We start from the raw sequence: 19,698 nt of genomic DNA on the forward strand, positions 1-19,698 counted from the left end.
GGCAATAGCTTGCCTTATGAAAAATTTAATTAGCAACTGTATATTTTATAATGTAACTACAAGAGTAACTCTTACTTTTTAAAATATATTCAATATTTGTATATTATTTATTCATTATTATGATTTTTCTAAATATAAAATTACTGTAATGTCTCACTACACTGCTCTTGTAAAAAGTTTTTATTCCAGGGAGCCCTTTTTTAGAAAAATACGGGCACCCTTATATATAGTAAATTTGAAATTATTATTGTTAATAAAGTCATTTAAAAATTTAATAAGCCCAAATTTTTATGTAGAAGATATATATATATTGAAAAGATAATACTAGAATTATTAGTTATATAACTTATTAATAAAGTAAGTAACTCGCAATGTAACTATTTACTTTTAAAATATAACTGTAACAAGTTTTTAAACCCGTTTACTACTTTTTAAACCCGTTAAAGAATGTAAATATACCTAATTATTTTCACACTAAATTTTTTTGAAGTGACCACTCAAAATATTTATTCATTTTTATACCAATTCATGTTATTAAGGCCACTTTTTCCAAAAAAATTTGTCTTTGATTCTGTAAACGATGATCTTTAATTGTTTAAATAATTAATGCGAGTCTCTATAAAATTTGACATTCAAAAAATCTAAGCTTCCATACTAGTTTCAAATTTATTCTCAAAATCCTTACTGAATGAAAATTAGTAGTTCGATTTCTAATAGGGCGGGATTTGATTTCTAAATTTTGATTGCATTTTCTTAGTTATATCTGATACAATTTGTCATATCTTGCTCTAATTTTAAACTTCCTTCGTTTCATTAATTTACATTTAAAAAAATATATTTCTTAATAGATCGGAAACCATTATTATTTTAAAAAAAATTTTATCGTTCGTTATTAGAATTTATCAAATAAAACACTAATTGATATGCCAAAATTTTCAAATTTTTAGGAAATATTTCATAAAGATTAAATATGTATCCAAATGTAATAAAAATTTTAAATAATTTTTCAAAATCCTTGAGAATTTGTAACATTTTAAATAACCTGCCTATACCCGAATCGAACTAATTTAAAACCGGTATCAATTGTTTTTATTTACCAAATCGTTAAAGTTTTGACCTTATTAATCTCAACCGAATAATAAAAGGACTTTAATTTTATAGTTATATTAAATGTTACAAAAATATTATCAATCAATTTTAAGAACTTAGTTACAAAAGTGTTTTCAATTATAAAATATTCTTTCTCCGTATAGATAAAAATCTTGAAGGTATTTTAATTGTACGTTCTTAGTAGGATTTAGAAAAAAAATACCTTAGAAATAATGATGTGTATGTAAGGTACCATAAAAATCTTAGTTGTTTTATATACTATATTATGGGTTTTAATAATAAATTTTACAAAAATATGCTTTTCTACATAAATCGAATAAGTTTATAAGAGAATGTATTGAAACCAGTTTATAATAGATCTAACCGAACATATATTTTTTGGCAGACCTAACCTGATTCATTACAGTTAGGATCCCCACCTAGGGATGATTTGATGATTACAATTATATATTATCAATACACAGCTATAATCATAAAAAGTAAAATGTAGGGCATTTTTCTTATCTGTCAATTTTTTTATTATTTGAATCTATGAAGTGTCAATATTTCTATTTAAAGGATTATTTTGAAATACTATATTGTCAGATACGGTGTTTTATTACCTTTATAATATTTCCTTTTTTACTTTTAATATTTATAGTAAAAAAAATAAAATTTTTAATTCTAAGAGTATTTTTTTTAAAAAAGGAAAAAATATAGAGGAAGTTTTAATAAAAATTAGTATAAAAAAATTTAACCGGCTAGGAAAACTTTTCACATAAATTTTTTTACTTTACTATTATTATTTTTTATATACTTTTATTATAACCAAAATTATATTATTTTTCATTTTTTTATGGTGATTTTATAAAAAGCCAAAAAATAATTTTAAATAAAAATTAATAAAATAACGGGATTACGTGAAGAAAAACATATAATATAAAATTTTTTTTTACCTATGTGCAAAAATTTATAAAAATAATTTTAAAAAAATGTGAAAAGGTAGAAATTAGGTCAATAAAAGGCGAAGAGTTAACAAGAACTATTCCAACGATAAATTTATTGAGATAATTAGTTAGCTTAGAATAACCTGAATCTATCCTTAGCGATTCGAAATCTATCAAATAATTTAAACCATTTACTTATCACGAAATTAAAAATCTGATTTTCCCAGGAATTTTGGTCAATGGCATATTTAAGGGACCCGTTTTAGAGATAAAACGGTAAAAAAAATTCAATTTTAATGATGTCAGCGTAACTCTACATTCATTTTATTTATAAATTCTTTTAATAAAACATAATCCTTAAATCAATTTTATTTTCACCAACACATAACATTGGCTACATGATTTCTTCCGGTTAAACATGTAGGGGAGACCGAGAAATTCTGCTAGTGATCTGTATCGAGCCTAATTTTTCAAGCTCAGAACTGCTCAAATTAATTTTTTTTTTATTTGTCCCAAAAAGACCCATTAAAAATTTATCAGCGCGGCTCGAAATTAATATTTTTTCAAAATATAGTTTTACATTTTTACACTGAACATAATCGAGTTTTTGTTCATCCTACAAACAAATGGAAAATATTGATGCCTTGTTTCTTGCAAAAATTTAAAACATATCAATTTTTTTTTCAAAATCTAAGCCAGATCCTATCTTTTCGATACATTAAATATTAGGCTCACCCATCCCGAACCAAATTTTATATTAGAAAATAGGCTCGGCCTAAGTACTGGCATGGCCTATTATTACCACTATGTTCAACTCGGTTCTCCGTTGACCATTCTTATTAGTGATCCGCATCGGGCCTAATTTTTCAAACCCAGCCCTGCCTGAAATTTATTTTATAAAGTTTTGCCCGACCCGGGTCAAACCCGAACCCGATTTTTTAAAATAATTTTGCCGGCCCGGTCCGAATTTATTTAAATATAGAAATTAATTTTTATAATTACTCAAAATAAATGATATATGTTATTTGGCGTCACTTTCTATAAATAAAATCGCATATTTTTATTTTACATAAAAAATTCAACATAAAATTGATAAATTTAGATATATTTTAAAAAATTTCTAAGGGAAGACCCGGCCCTAATTTTCTTAAAAAATATTAGGCCCGAAGCCCGTTCGGGCTGGGTAGGCGGGGCCTATTTTTGCAGATCTCTAATTCTTATCCTATTAATTTCAAAAATGCCATTTATATTTTTTAATATTTATATGAAAAATTAATATAATTCAAATTTGTTCGTATAATTTTTTTTTGAAATTTTGGATAATAGGTATTCTTTTCAATGCCTACTTGTTTGAATTAATTTTCGGTATAATCAGATTTTTTAAAATATAAATAGTCTCTAGTCCATGTTTAAAAACTGAGAGATTCCGAATAAGGAAGAATTCCATATTTTCTTTCATTCATAGTTATTCGCGGAATTATAAAAAATATGCTCTATTTTTGTATTCTTCACAGCGAATTCGAACTAATTTCGAATGAGGGGTAACCATAGCACAAATTTGAGGGTATACAAAATATGCTGTATTTTTGTATACTCGCGAATTCGCGCTAAAATGTAAGGTTATAGTCACAATTTCAGATGATCTTACTACATATTTTATTATATTAAAATTTTGAAGAAATATGTCAGCATAAATAAGTGCATAGAGATATACCGAATTTTACGAATAGTGTTGGTAAAAGGTTCGATTTGGGTCGATTTTTAAAACTGCCCGATTAAGGTTTTGGCCAAAATTAAATTTCGGGCCGTTTTTAAAAATCGACCCAAATCGGTCTTTTTAACAATACTCGTTATGAATGCAATCTAAAAATTTTACAGTAGTTTCTACCCAAAGCCGTAACCTAACCAAGATAGTGGTAGCCTGGTTTAAACCTTTAGAGAAAAGTTGAGTGATTGAAAATACGATTCATGATGAAATAATTTAATATTAACTTAAAGGAGATACTTCTTAACCTATATGTCAAAAAAAAAATTTTTTAAATTACAAATTTTTTGTGGACATTTAGGTTAATAAATGTGTCTATTTTTGTAATATTAATTAAATATATTGGTATGATACCAATTATTTTTCCTTTAATTTTGTTTTCTATAGTCAAACTCAAGTTGATCCAAAACGGCTTCGGCTAAGAAGGCTATGCAAAAAAAGAGCTCACCATGATATTTTTGGATCAGTCAGCTAAATCGTTTGCCATTTTTCCTTGTTTAGCAATGAGATGCACTTTTGGATTAGCCTCAATGTAAGCGATTAACCAACATTAGAATCTAATAATGACTTTAAAACCTTTTATAAAAGAATGAAATGGACCACTACGATAGGACACTTACTTGGTTAATATTTTAAAAGTCCCAAGTCTTTTATCATTCATCACATTTGTACCTATAAAGTTGGGAATAGTGTTAAAAACCTAAATTCAACTGAATAAGAATAGGTACGTTATATATTGCTTGCAAAATATTAGTAGATCAAGGTTCCATAATCCAATCACCATTAATTAGCAATTTTATATTGAATTGCGGGTTTCGTTTTTGTTAATATGATATATTTCATAGTTATTTTAAATAACAGAGCGGACGACGGAGGGGTCAAAAATTAAGAAATGATTGTGGTCTTTATTAAGAAAATATTTAAGCCATTTCGATTTCATTTTGATAAAAAAAAATAATTTAAAATAAGACACATTTGGTTATTATATCATATTTAATTTTAATATCTGATATTAATATAAAATAAATATATATTATAAAATTTATTTAAACTCGAAATCTCAATTTAAAATATTTAGTATTTAAACATTTTAAATACCGACTGAAGACCGATTTCAAAGATCAATCTAACTGGAATGTTTATTCTAGCAAAATGTTATTTAATAGTAATCAATGACCAAATAATTTAAAACACGCTTTAATAAAACATTAAATTTTTTAATATTGGCATAATTTTACAGGTAAATTCTGTTGAATTTTTTTTTGCTATTGCAACCTTCAAAACTGTCAATCGTATGTTTACATTTTGCAAATATGTATTAAAAATAATAAAAAAAAATTTCTCATAATCAAAATTGAAAGAAATTTAAATGAAAAATAATTATTATATAAAGTTAAAAAAAATATATTCCATATGAGATTTGACAAATTGGTGCTATAAATTTCAGTTTGATTTGTCAGATTCAATTAATTATTATATATACCAGTTTTAATTCTCAATCCTTTAAATATTTTATAAAAAAATTCATAATCAAATTGTTGGATTATAATATTTAAGTGCTCTCTCTCTCTGCATATGACAAATTTTGAGTAATTCAAAAAAAAATATCTTAGTTTTGTTTGTATAATTAAATTCATAAGAGCATAATTAATGTATTGAATTTTTTAAAAAAATATTAACACTAAATTGATATTTTATCCTAGAATTAGAAAATTTGATATAAACCTTGAATTCTATCCATATTTTTATTTCATTATCCACAAAAAAATGGAATTTAAATATAAAAAATAACTTAAATTTTTTACAATTTGTCAGTATTAATTAAATGGTAGAGGATGATTTAACAAGCTTAGAATTCAATATTCATATACCCCAAGCCCATTATAATATCTTGTTACATAAGATACAGAGGAAATTATATTGTAATTTTTAAACATTTTATTATATAGTTTTTTAAATTTCTAGTCTTACAATTGGTTTAGTCTTGTTATAATTATTACTATATACTTAAAATTTTAAAATATATATTTAAGATATTTGATAAATAATTATTATATTACAAATAATAATTCATTTTGATATATTTGTTTTTGATTATCTGTTATACTTTCTATTCTAATGACAAAACACAAATTAGATTTTTTTTAAAAAAATAATCATTTAATTTTTTTTTTCAAATACAAAATAAAATTATTAATATATTAATTTAAAAAAATATAAGTTTTTCAATTTTCTTGCTATTATGAATTTTAAAAAAAAATTAGTATTAAATTTATATAATATTTAATCGATTTTCGTAGTTTCTTTAGGTGGCTAAATTACCCGCCGCTCAATAAAGGCAAAAAAAAGAAATTTTTTAAAACAAATTTTTAGCACCATAAGAAACCACTGAAATAGTTTATCTATAATTTTATAAATTAGTAAATATTTTTTAAAAAAAATTGAAATCCTATTCTCCATGTGTGATTGTGTGCTTAGCTATGAAATAAATGACATCATTCTTTCTCTCCTTTCAAAAAAATTTATAGAGATACAGAAGAGTTAGTTAATACTTGATAAACTGAATTCTTTTGATAGCCAGATTGAGTAAAAAAAAATTTCTAGCACCATTCGAATTCAGTATTACCGATATTAAAACTTACTATGTTCAATACTTCCTCTTTTATAACTATTGACATATTACCGGAGTATTTTTTCACCGTTCAATAACAAAAATAATATCATCATTAGAATTCATATGATATGCATTAATAATTATGTATCGGATCTATCCCAACCAATCCTAACTCACGTGCAAGTATATAATATTATATTTTAATGATTAGTTATACTAGGTTATGGGATCTCAACTTATGACGCCTTGCCTATGATCTAGCGACTTCTTCAAAAATATACATTGAGTTGTATAATTATAATATAGCACAAATGCGGAAAATTCTAAAATAAATATATATTATATACTTTCCTTCTATAGTATAAAACAGAGTTTGAAAAAAAATCCTATAGAATTAAATATTTATTATGTAAAGATAGATAAAAAATCTATAATTTTGTCATGAAATATTTTATATGCATAAAAAACATAAAAGATTTTGAAATTTTAGGTAAAATTTATCATAAATCCTTTTTGGGCAAAAAAAAATTTAATTTTTTAAAACCTCTAAAGATTTTTTTATTTTGAAGAGCATTTCAAACTCTGGTATAAAGGCGCGAACTTTATTTTATACAAATATTTTCGAAAATTCTATCCATATTTAATCTTGAGGAAAATAATTTTTTGGTATATTAAATATCATATAAGCCTGCTAAATGGACAAATAAAGCCAATTTATTCGTATATTCTTTGTTGAGCTGGAGTAATTATTATTTAATATTCTTTCACTTTTTTATGTTGTATGATATTTCATTTTTTAAAAGCCATTTTTTAGTTTAATATTCATTTAATCTTTATAAAATATTAATTTATTCCTTACATAAAAATTTATCAGTTTTATAATGGATTTTCATTTAGCCCAAGATGAATATGGAATAATAATTGTTATTACCTATTTGCTTAAAACAACAAGTGCTCATAAGCCTATTTCTTGATAGATCCCAATCACAAGATATGTGCCTTACAAATGTTATTGTTAAAATTTTGGGTTCGTTTTGAAAAAATAAATTATTTACAATCTCGGTCAGAGATTTTACTTTTTTGGCCAGACCTAGATTTTTATTTTGGATAATTTTTTGGACTCGGTCCGGAATTTCCGATTGATTTCAAAGAAAAATTGAAAATATGAGCAGTGAATTAATATGAAACACTCCATCGTATTTTCAACTGATTTATTTTAATTTCTTTTTTAATAAAATTGGTCTGGCCTGTACACAATTTTTAGCTTGGGGTTGCTCGTCGTTGCTAAAACATAAATTGACTAAAGAAAGAATGTATATTGCTTGATTATTTTCTTGCCCCTCAAAAAATTTGGTCCTCAGAAGAAAAAATTTTTAATTAGAGGGAAATTAAAACACTTAATCTAAAAATGCCAAACATATCCTTGTATGATTGCGATATATATTTTTTTTTAAATTGTTTTTGATAAGATAAATGTAGTCTTCTCTGAACATAGAGGATATTAGAATAATATTTATTGTATATATATCTTAGGCGAAAATATCACCAGCGTTCTATAATACAGAGCATTTTTTAATAACGTTTTCAACATATATATAGAATCACTTCAATAAAGTTATTCATCTAAAAAATATAGATTTTTGCGTAGTTATTTTTCCATATAGTGATTTGGGAAAGAGAGGAGTGTATAGGCGGAAATTTTTTATTAACTTAAAATGATAATTTGCGATTGAGGGACCCCTTCCCTTGGTTACGCACCTGCTTGTCTCCCTTACTATATGTTTTAGTATCAGAATGTAATATCTAATTAGGATGATCCAGATGGTGACTAATGAACTCTCTGCTTCCATTAATCAAATTATCAAAACTTCTAAATCATATGTTGATAAACAATTATATTTAGATATTTTAACCAAAAGAATAATACTGCTGGATGTAGGTGTAGCCCGAAAGCCTTGGCCGGGAATTATTACGAGGCGGATTGAAAAATATCTTTAGAGTTTTTTAACGAGCCAGTTCGTGCCGTTCTCTAAATATTATTAGAACCCCTCATTACTTTAACTTTTATTTTATGTGAGCTATATTATAATTTACGAAATTTATAGTTATAAAATCATCTATTCATTGCAAATTATATTTCCAATTTTTGTTGAAATATATTCCTTCCTTTATTTAAAAACCAAAAAAAAATTAAGATAAATTAAAGGATGAACGTGCTTTTAAAACAATTAATTTTCGTTAAAAAAATAAATTAACGACAAGATATCTTAGGTAACAACACAAAACATTTTTAGTCATGAATGAAAAATTATCATATATCCATTGTTTTCTTATCTTTTTTTTTATAAATAAGATTTCTTTTAAATTGTATATTTTCTTTAGTAATTATTCGATATATCACGAAATTTTTTGTATACTACAATGACAGACTCAAATATATTAAGATTTTTATAAAAAAAATTATCAAGGGAATATTGTAATTATTTTTTATAATCAATGTATGGAAGGTTTTATAGCAAAATATCGTAATTAGCAGTTCACTGGGATAAAATTTTTTAAAGATATCATAGCACCTTAAGAATCAGATTGAATAGACTTTCAAGTATATTTATTGTTCAATCAGAAGTGGTTAACTATTATAATCTACATTTGTAATAATTATCAACCATTATTGTGTATGATAATTATATTTGCCTTGTTTTCATGCAGTTCGAGTTGATAACAAAGGTTCTAAACGATAATATTTAAAAGTACATCTTTAGCCTTACAGCAGTTTAATTCAAAAATTAAATAAAAGATAGTATCAAGGTCATCAATGAGTGAAAATGTTTATGACCCTTAGTTAGGAATTTTCTACTGGAGGGTGATAATTTTTTCATATTGAAATAATTTTACTTGGAACATTAAAAATTTATTAGAACTAATCAATATAAAATTTATTATAACTAATCATATTGAAAAATACAAAATATTTACGAGCGAATATAATTTGTTAAAAATGTTACAGCTACTATAACAGATATGTAAATCACAGTAAAATATAGTATTAAGCATTATATGACGATTTAAAGGGTTAATCAAAATTTAATCTTCTTTGCGATTCAATTAAAAGCTAGTCCATTCAATCGATTTTAAGATATAGTACATTTCAGATATATTTTTTTTCCTCTGTAATGGAGAAAAGATCTTCATATGTGCTTATACCAATTCAGTGGCCCCTACAATAGGGGGAGGAGGGGGGGAGTCCGAAGTAACTACTTCAAAAAATTTGAATGGGTGAGGGCACTTTCTTTTTTAAAAATTTTTATTTATTGTTTTACCACACCCACATCAATAACCAAAAATGTTTTTTCAAAGGCACAAGATTTTATGAAGGGGAAAAATTTGCTTTTTGATTTTGAAAGTTGTAAATTTATTATATTAAAATATTTATATTAATATTTAGCCTCTTCTTCTGATGATGATTCTGAAATTTATTCAGACTGAAAATCGTTTAATTTATCTTATTGTTTTAAAATTTTTCTGCTTTCCTTAATTTATCAGTTTTATATAAATATTTATCAACTATTCCTACTAACGCATGTATTGCCGTAAGGGTGTCAAAAAATTATTAACTGTTTTTTCGGAGAGAGGGGAGAGGTACTTTTCAAAGGGGTATTCTGCTTTCATCGCTCAGAAAGTGTTGGGGCCACTGCCAATTGATATTATTGCCAAAATATATAGTAATTTCATATATTTGGGAAATACTCTAAAATAAAATATATTTTAAAGCATACAATGCATCCATTACGTTTCTTGAAAAATTATTTACTAAAATTAATCTTTTTGCCACAATTAAATTCTAAAGATTTAATATATCCTCAGAAGGATTTATAGGTAATAATATTTTTAAATTGGGTAGAGCCATTTGACGAATCACAAATCGCCATTGATTTGACTTAGCAATATATCCAAGAGTGGGAATACAGTATTTTATAGTAATCCTAAATTAGTCCACGTTAATATTAAAACATAAGTAATCTAATTTAGGAAAATTTTTATAGTCAAATATAATATATTTGTTATTTGTCTTAGGAAACTAAACTATTAAATGGTAGCTAGAGAATATTTTGAATGAATGTGTCCATCTAATCATTATTATTTATAAGAAAAGACTTAACTTTGATTTAAAAAATATTTAAAAGTTTGTCAGGCTGACGAGAATCATATGATTTCATTTTTGTCTCAACAAACATAAAGAAAAGAATGATAAACACAGGATGGAAAATCCTATGAGATGTAAATATTATCTTTTAGTCTTCTAAGTGATAATACAACAATTCGCTATTATTATAGCTTTCGCCAAATTCATATCATATTCTTGAAAATATTGCATAAAATTTTGTATTATTAAATAATTTATTAATACATTCCAATGCAAAAATCTGCGGTCATATTGAATCAAATAGTGTATATGTTTCAGTTAAAATAACTAATTCTGGGCATTCTAATTTGTTCAAGGGTTTTTAAAATAGGCTCTTCTAGATGCAAAAATGCTATGACAGCTTAATGTCTATGGCTCCATCTTTTCAGGCAAGCCTTTTGCAGTTTCTTTCTTCTAATAGCACAGGAGGTCTCCGAAATAATTCTATTCAACAAATTCTGTCTTTTTACATATCTGAACCTTTATACACTCTTGAAATGTTACCTAATAGTAGTTATTATTTTATATATATTTTTCTTTGGTTAAAATTATCATGTATCCATCAATGTTTACGGTTAAAAAAAATATAAGAAAATTACTTTAAATTTTCATGTTATAAAATATTAATACTTTTAACCTTTGATAAAATTTAAAATAGAATATAACCTATTTGAGATAGAATACTTTGAAATTCATGGAAACCTTTTATATTTTTACAAAAATATTTACTATTGGGAGATGGAGGGATTTTCCCATAAACTAATCTAAGTGCATATATAAAAGAATATAAGAAACAATATGAGAGATCTCAAGGAGTATAACGAGAATTTGCTATAAAAATTGTGAAAAGGAATATTAATATTAGAGATTATTAAAATATTTGAATTGGGAACTGGAAATAACAACTAAACAGAAAAAACACCTCGTTACATATAAGAGTGTCTGAAGATTAACTTATCTAGATTACATAAAACAGTTTTAAGATTGTTTTTTTAGGGTATTGAGTGGTAGAATGTTGCAGCCCCCTCCTGAAGGATTGATAGAAATGATAAGATTATAAAATTAAGCGATAAAGGGGAAGTATAAATATGACTCACTAGTGCCAAACGATAAATATTCCTATTAAACTTTAAGGAGCCATTCATATTTGGTTAAAAGTCTAATAAATATTATTGGATACATGGTGGTGAAAGGAAAAAAAATATAAAGCCGAAAAAAATTACGAAAAATAATGTATTATACAATTCAAAGGCAATTAAATTAGAGGTAGCAAAAACAAATAGAACGATATTAATTTATCACAAAAGAAGTTATTATTCGGATAATTAATACAAGAGCAAGTGGAAATATAAAATAAGATTAATGTAAGATAGATCTGAGAAAGTAGTAAATAAAATAGGATGTTAAAAGCAAGTCGGAACAGAATAAAGAATAAAACCATTAAAAAATAAAAAGAACATATAACCTTATTTAGTTCTTGAAAAGTAATGTCGCTAGGAAGGGAATCTGAAAATATCTTAATTGATTACTTTGTTATTATATTTTTTTTTTAAACTCAACTTAATATACATATTTTTTAAATTTATATCAGAGACCTGCAAAGATACCATTTGCACAGCCCGGCCCGAATTTTTTTTAAAAAAAATTTTCAGGCCCAGCCAGGATTTTTAAAAAATATATAATATTTATTTTTAACCTTTATGGATAATAATAGCGATTTAAAATTTAAGGCCCGGGTATATTTAAAAAAATAAAAATACGGCCCTGTCTGTATACCCGAGGCTTAGATCCAGACTTGCAGGTATCTGATTAATATTAATATAATTTTTTATTACACAAAATTAATTTTCGATAGTTAAAAATTTTTGTCTAGACTTTTGATCTTGGAAGTGCGATGCTCTATAAATGGTCGGAAGGCAACCCAGATTTACTTCTTATCTCGTCGGCTATTTCAACATGGTTTAAGTTTGAGAATGCAAGATATACACAAGAAAAGTCTAAGGCAAATAAATCACCATTCCTCTAAGAGATTTTGGATGAGCCATCAAGACCTTTACTATCTGTCTTGCAAAGTCCAGTCTAGGGAGTGAAAGGAATGCCAGCAGATTTCAAAGCATCAGCGATATTGCATTGAAGACTACATCGTTTCCAATGCGGGGTTTGCAACTTTTTGAGTTAAAAGGGGTTTGATATGTGCACTTGAGTATGGTATGACCATTGCACAGTTATGACTGTGTCTGATGGTTTGAGGAAGCGGATCGTTTCTAGGACTTGAATTGAAGTTCTTTAAAAAAATATATATAATTATTGAGTACTTTGTATATCGTTTTTAGATAGATATACATAAGATTATTATCATCTTCTATCATGTTATAATACATTGTCCCCTCTTGACCATGATTATTTTATATCAGATAAAATGACCCCATTGGAATCATTATCAAACTTAAATATGGAAACGTTACATCATGTGAAAATAGCAATATGATAATTAGCTGAAGAAGTTGAAGAAACATAATTTTAAAAATATCCAAATATCCTAAATATTATGTATATTAATGGCTTTTGGGGAAAAAAATAATAGAGAATTAAGCCTTTATCATGTATGTTAAAATTGAAAATATAAATCGTCGCTCACAAATATTTAATAAAAATATCAAAAAATTTCTATGAGTGCCTAACTATTTGTTTCATTTCAAAAAATATAGACCCCCCCCTCTCTAAGTAAACACTTTGCCCTTCCCAGCTTGAAATTCCTGGCTAAGGCCCCGCTGATGTGCATACTATAGAATTTGAACTACAATCACAAACCCATTCCTGGCTAAATAAAAATATAGCAAGGTGAAGCAATTGAACCAGATGACATTTCTAATGAAAGATTTACAAGGTAGTCAAAAAGAATATATTCAGGAAAAGTGAAAAGTTACCTATCTCTCTTTCTATCTAAATGAATGAGAAAAACAAGATTGCCTTGAAATGGTAGAAATAATAAAAAAAAATTCCATACCTCATAACTCGTCGAATTTTATAGACTTTTTTGTCTATTTAATCTTGATACTTTTCCTTTCTAGCAGTAGAGGGCATGGAAATAGTTTTACACTAAATTTCTTTGCAAATTATCTATACGCATCACTTATTATTGTCTGAATTTTCACTTGATATTTGGCTATTCACCTCGCACGCAACGCAAATTTGAATTACTCTGCCTGAGAATAAATCATTCTACGATTTAAAGATGCTTATTTTGTAGTGCTGTAAACATTACTTCAAAAAGAATCGATTTACTTCTTTCGTTACCATCAAAAAATAAGTAACCTGTTATCGTCAATCATTATCTTGTGACAAAAAGAAGCGCGTTACTCGTTGCTCAAAAAAGAAACGCATTATACTTGTAATTTTCTTTTTATAAATTTTTTTTCCCCATAGATTAAAAAGCAAAATTATACAAAAATATTATATTGTAAGATAAGTCTTTTTTGTAACAATTTTTTATTTATTTTTAACAATTGATTTTCAAATTTTGATCAGAATAAACAAAAAAATTTTAGTGCTCAAAGCTTTCGATGCGTGTATAATATTCAACAAAAAAATGTAATAAATAAATATTAAGAACTTTTGAGATTATGTTAGATGGTGCCAAAGGTACCGCCAAACAAATCTGCATTTAACACCTTTTTTTGGATCGCCACTATCATGGTTAAAAATAGTAGATTTGGGAAAAAATTGGGTCATTTTTTGAACCAGGGCCGTAGCCAGGAATTTTAAGTTAGGTGGCCATCTGCTTACTTGGAAGGGGGGCACTATTTTTTTTAAATAAAACAAATAATTAAGCATTCATATAAATTTTTTGCCATTTTTATTAAAAAATTATTAAAGTTATATGAATAAAATAATACTATAATATGAACATACAAAATAATACTAAAATATAATACGACGATTTTTATTTTTAAATTTTAACATAAATGAATTAAAGGATAAATTTTGTGTTTATTTTTTCCCATAAGCCATCAATACTAAATTTTGCTTACTTTGTTCTTTCATCGACCCTCTAATGCTCGATAGAAGTCTCTTTATTATAGAGAAAGAAGCCAAACAAGAAGCCGTTGGTACCCAATGATGGTGGCTGCTGAGTAGCATTTATACAATTCCCTAAATGCATGACGATATTTTTTTATACATAATATTTAGGATATTTTCAAAATTATGCGTTTCTTTAACTTCTGCAACTAATAATCCTTTAGCTATTTTCATTTCATGATGTAAAGTTTCCGTAAGTTTAATAATTATTCTAATTGGGCCATTTTGTCCGATATAAAATATTCACTATCAAAGGGGGACAATACATTAAAACTAGAAGATTATAATCATCTTGTGTAGATCTATCTAAAACGTTATCAACAATTAATCAATAATTTCATAATAATTCCATTTTAAAGAACTCCAACTGGAGTCTTTTTCGCAATCAAATTGTAATTTGGTTTCGACTAAAAAATCTTAAAAATTTATAGGCGTTTTACTTACGCTTGATGATTTGTGGGGAGTGAGATTAAATTTTGCTAAAAGTTTTTCAGCCTTTATTCTAATCAAATCAATAGAATTATTGCTTCTTATATTTTTTTAATATATTGATCGTGGAATCAATACAATTTTTAGCATCCACTTGATAAGTACCTACTGACTGTAGATACTTATATAGTAGATCTATTGTTATTAATATCTCATAAATGGTTAATATAATGTAATTTATATTAAAGTATTGAGGTAAAAGACCAGAGGCTTCGCCAGAATCATGAGTGGAAACCTCTGAATTAAGAGTTATATTAGAAAAGTAAACTAATACTTCACCAATAGCCTCAAAATTAACATAAATGCGAGATGTTTCTAAATGACCAGTCCCCTACTGGTCTAGAGGTTTCTTAAGAGTATGGCCTGCATATATACAGGATACGTTAAACCGCCTAAAATATTATGCAATGAATTGAATAAATTTAAAAAAATTAGATATTAACAATATTATTATACCAATTTTTAACCACAAGATGCAACATGTGGTTGTAGCAATGTATAAAAGAAACTTTTTTATTAAATTTTTTTTATGTAGGGTTTGCACTCTCCATTTCGGCCAGACATAACGTTTGCACTATCATATGCCTGGTTTATCATATTAGTTGAATTAATATTTAACTCATTAAGTTGCTTTAAAATGCAATTAGTAATGCTTTCAGCAGAAAAACACTGAAAATTAATAATCCCTATTTTCTTGGACTTCTTCAGAAAAAATATAAATAATTATGCTCAGGTTTTCACAACCTGATGCATCTTTTGTCACATCAGCCTTAAGACAAAAAAAAGGCATCTCATTTTTGTTATATTTATCTGAAATATAATCAAGCACCATATCTACCATAATAGATATTATTTCGTTTTGAATCTGGGTGATGTATATCACGTATTTTTGTATATAAATTTCGTATTTTTATTTAATTCAGAATCTTTTTGGACAGTGTATGAAAACATTGCTATAAATAGTCCAGAAAGAATAAATTATGTTTTCTACATTTGTTGCATCCGTAATTTTTGTTAAACCAGTCCCACAGAAAGGTAGCTCCTGTATGTTAAGAAATATCATGAAATCTTGTTTTATCTTAAAGATTATGGTTAATTTGTTTTACCAAAATTGTTGTTATCAGAGTATTTTCTTTATAATGCTAAAATATTCACCACTGTTTTAAATAACTGGTTATATCGGGCTTAGATAATATTATTTTGTCTAAGATCTTAATGGGACAATTTTTAAAAATCGGCCAAATGGAGCCTTAAAACTTAATAGGCAAAATCAATAAAAACTAGTAAAAAATGAATTTTTTAAATTTTATTATATATATGACGTTTTATTTTAATTAACCTAATATTCTAATAATGTTTCTATATTATTTCTATATAATAAATAATCCATTCTGTGAAAGAACCGATCGATTTAAAACTTATTACGGGAAAATTAGTTGTAGCATTTTAATTAAAAATATGAAATAAATAATAACTCAGGTTGAATCCGATAAAAAAAACTCTACCAAAGGGTAAGTCCATACCAAATCGATAACTTTTCGGGCCTACCTTTTAATTTCGATAAAAATTTTTATGCTGAGAGAATATCATTTGAAAGCATCGAATCCAAAATTTTAGCTTCCTAGTACTAATAGTTGGAGAGATATCAATGGTCAAAAGTGCCAAAAATGACCTTTTTTCGAAAAATACGATTTTTTGAAATTGAGATAAGTTAAAAAATAAAAATTAAAAATATAAGTTATATGTCATTTTGCAACTCTATTAAAGGTCTTTTATTAAATATTAAGGATTTTTTTGAAATAATATTGTTGCGGTTTTTATTTACGTTATAAATTTTAAACATAAAAATTCCAGGTGTTTTGTCTTCCAAATTTTTTTGAATTTAATATTTTCTTATTTTCTAACCTTATATTTATTCACAAAAAAAATTTAAACTTGGGACAGCCATGGGTTTTTTAGTTATTACGATTTAAAAAATCAAAAAATAAACATTTTTGTCAAAAATAGATACCGCTCCTTTATAAAATAACGTGTTTTGTTATAATAATTATTTTTTAAACTTTTTTTCATTTTTAAGCATAAATAATAAGATTTTCCAGCATTACTATCAGGAAAAAAATATTATATAGATCGTTTGATAGGCTTACTTATTATTATTGCTTTATTGATAACTTGTAAAAATTAGTTTTTATAATAAATAATTAAATTTCGTAAAAAGATAGTTAAGATTCCGATATCTCCTACAAGAAAATTTAATAATTAATTGTTGAAAGATAAAAGCAAGTTTTCATGCACCTGCCCTAATATTAATTAATTTTTATTTTACAAATATTTTGATATTAATTATTTTTCTTCTTAAAATTATTTATAATGTATAAATATAAATGCGTAAATCCTTTTAAAGAATCTAAACACTTTAATTATAAAAAGAACCTGCGTAAAGTTATGACGTGGATGACACAATATGCAAACATTGAGGCGGAACACTACATTTGTTATAAATGTCGTAAACGGTTATCACAAAAAAATATTGAAAATATAAATTCTGATAGCGAATATGTAAATAACAGCACAGCATCAACATCAATAGATAAAATCAATATAACGTTAAATGAAATTGGAATATCTCCTATTAAGAAAAAAAAACTAACCGAAAAAAAATATCCAAAAAAAGGTAGCAAAAATAACAAAAGCGATTACAGATATAATAATTAACAATCCAGAATCGGATACAAAAGATAATAATGATATACTCAATAACATGAAATTACAATATCCTAATTTATCAATTGCTGACCATTCTGCCTCCTAATTGGAGCGCAAATAAAATAAAAACGACATTCAACGCTACATATCATATGGCATATAATTCCAAAATCATTTTAGAAGAAAAGTGGATTCTTTCAACTCCAAATCGAAAGCCTGCAAAATATCTCAATAAAAAAACAGTTGATATTGTTAAAAAAATTTCTTGCAATGATGAAGTTAGTAGGGTATTACCAGGAAAAAAAGATTGCATATCTATCACTGAAAAGGGGGAACGAGTGAACGCTCAAAAAAGGTTAGTTTTTAATAATTTAAAAGAATTATATAATCATTTTAAGGCGAGTAAATTAACAATTGGATTTTCGAAATTTACTAGCTTAAGACCAAAAAATTGTATATTAGCAGGGGCTAGCGGAACACATAGTGTATGCGTTTGTAGCATACACCAGAATATTAAACTTATGATTTTAGGCTGGGAATTAGCAACATTGACTAAAAATGGTGAGGATACATTTACAACATATAGAGATGTTATAGGCAGAATGATTTGCAATCCCCCGTTACCCACCTGTTATTTTGGTGACTGCAACGAATGTCCTGGCTCGGCACTCTTAAAAGAACGCATCGAAAAATTATTTATAAAAAATGATATAGCTCTTGTTACTTTTAAACAGTGGGTTTCGGTAGATAGAACCAATCTTCAGACGAATGTATTAATTATTTTTTCGATAAAATGAATATTCTCATATGCTATTCATTTATTTGTGAACAACAAAGTTAATCGATTTTGGTGTTCAAGCAGAATAGCATTTTTTTCCTACGGCACATGGTAAAAGTGCTTGCGACGGCATAGGCGGCACAGTAAAAAGGTTAGTTTCCAAGGCAAGCTTACAAAGACCTTATACGGATCAAATAATTACATCTTTACAATTTTATAAATATGCGGAAGAGCATATAAAAGGTATAAATTTTTCTTATGCCACTATACCAGATTATGAAGAAGAGATAAAGCTAAGTGAGAGATTTAGTAAATCTATCTCAATACCCGGGACACAAGAAATTCATGCAGTGTTTCCGATTGGCTTAACTAAACTCAACACTAAACTATATTCTAATTCGCAGACATTTATTGTGGAGAATATAGTATATCCACGTGAGGATCCTTTGATTGAGGATCTGTTAATCGATGAGATTAGAGGATAAATAACATAAGCATATGAAAACGATTGGTGGTTAGGATTTGTGCAAGAAGTGAATGTAATTAGAGATGAAGCAAAGATTAATTTTCTTCACCCTAAAGAACCAGCAAATTCTTTTGTTTATCCGTTGCACAAGATATCCTTTTCATACCAAAAAATAATATTTTAACAATAGTTAGCTCAAACGGCTACTGGGCGTACATATAATTTATCGCAAAATTAAATTATCATGGCGTCAAAAAAACTAAATTTAATGAAATATCGAAAATAGGTAATATCTTTCATGAATTTTAATTTATCTATTATATCTTCAAAATTTATAAAATAATTTTTCGAAAATTAAAATTTTTTATAAAAAAAATATGATTATAACCGCAGCGAAATAATCTCATTTCATGGTACTAATGCTGGAAAATCTTTTTATTTATGTTTAAAAATGAAAAAAAGTTTAAAAAAATAATAATTATAACAAAACACGTTATTTTATAAAAGAGCGGTATCTATTTTTGACAAAAATGTTTATTTTTTGATTTTTTAAATCGTAATAACTAAAAAACCCATGGCTG

Source organism: Gordionus sp. m RMFG-2023, chromosome 2 (assembly GCF_954871325.1).
Source record: "Gordionus sp. m RMFG-2023 chromosome 2, tfGorSpeb1-WG-v2, whole genome shotgun sequence".
Taxonomy (NCBI): domain Eukaryota; kingdom Metazoa; phylum Nematomorpha; class Gordioida; order Chordodea; family Parachordodidae; genus Gordionus; species Gordionus sp. m RMFG-2023.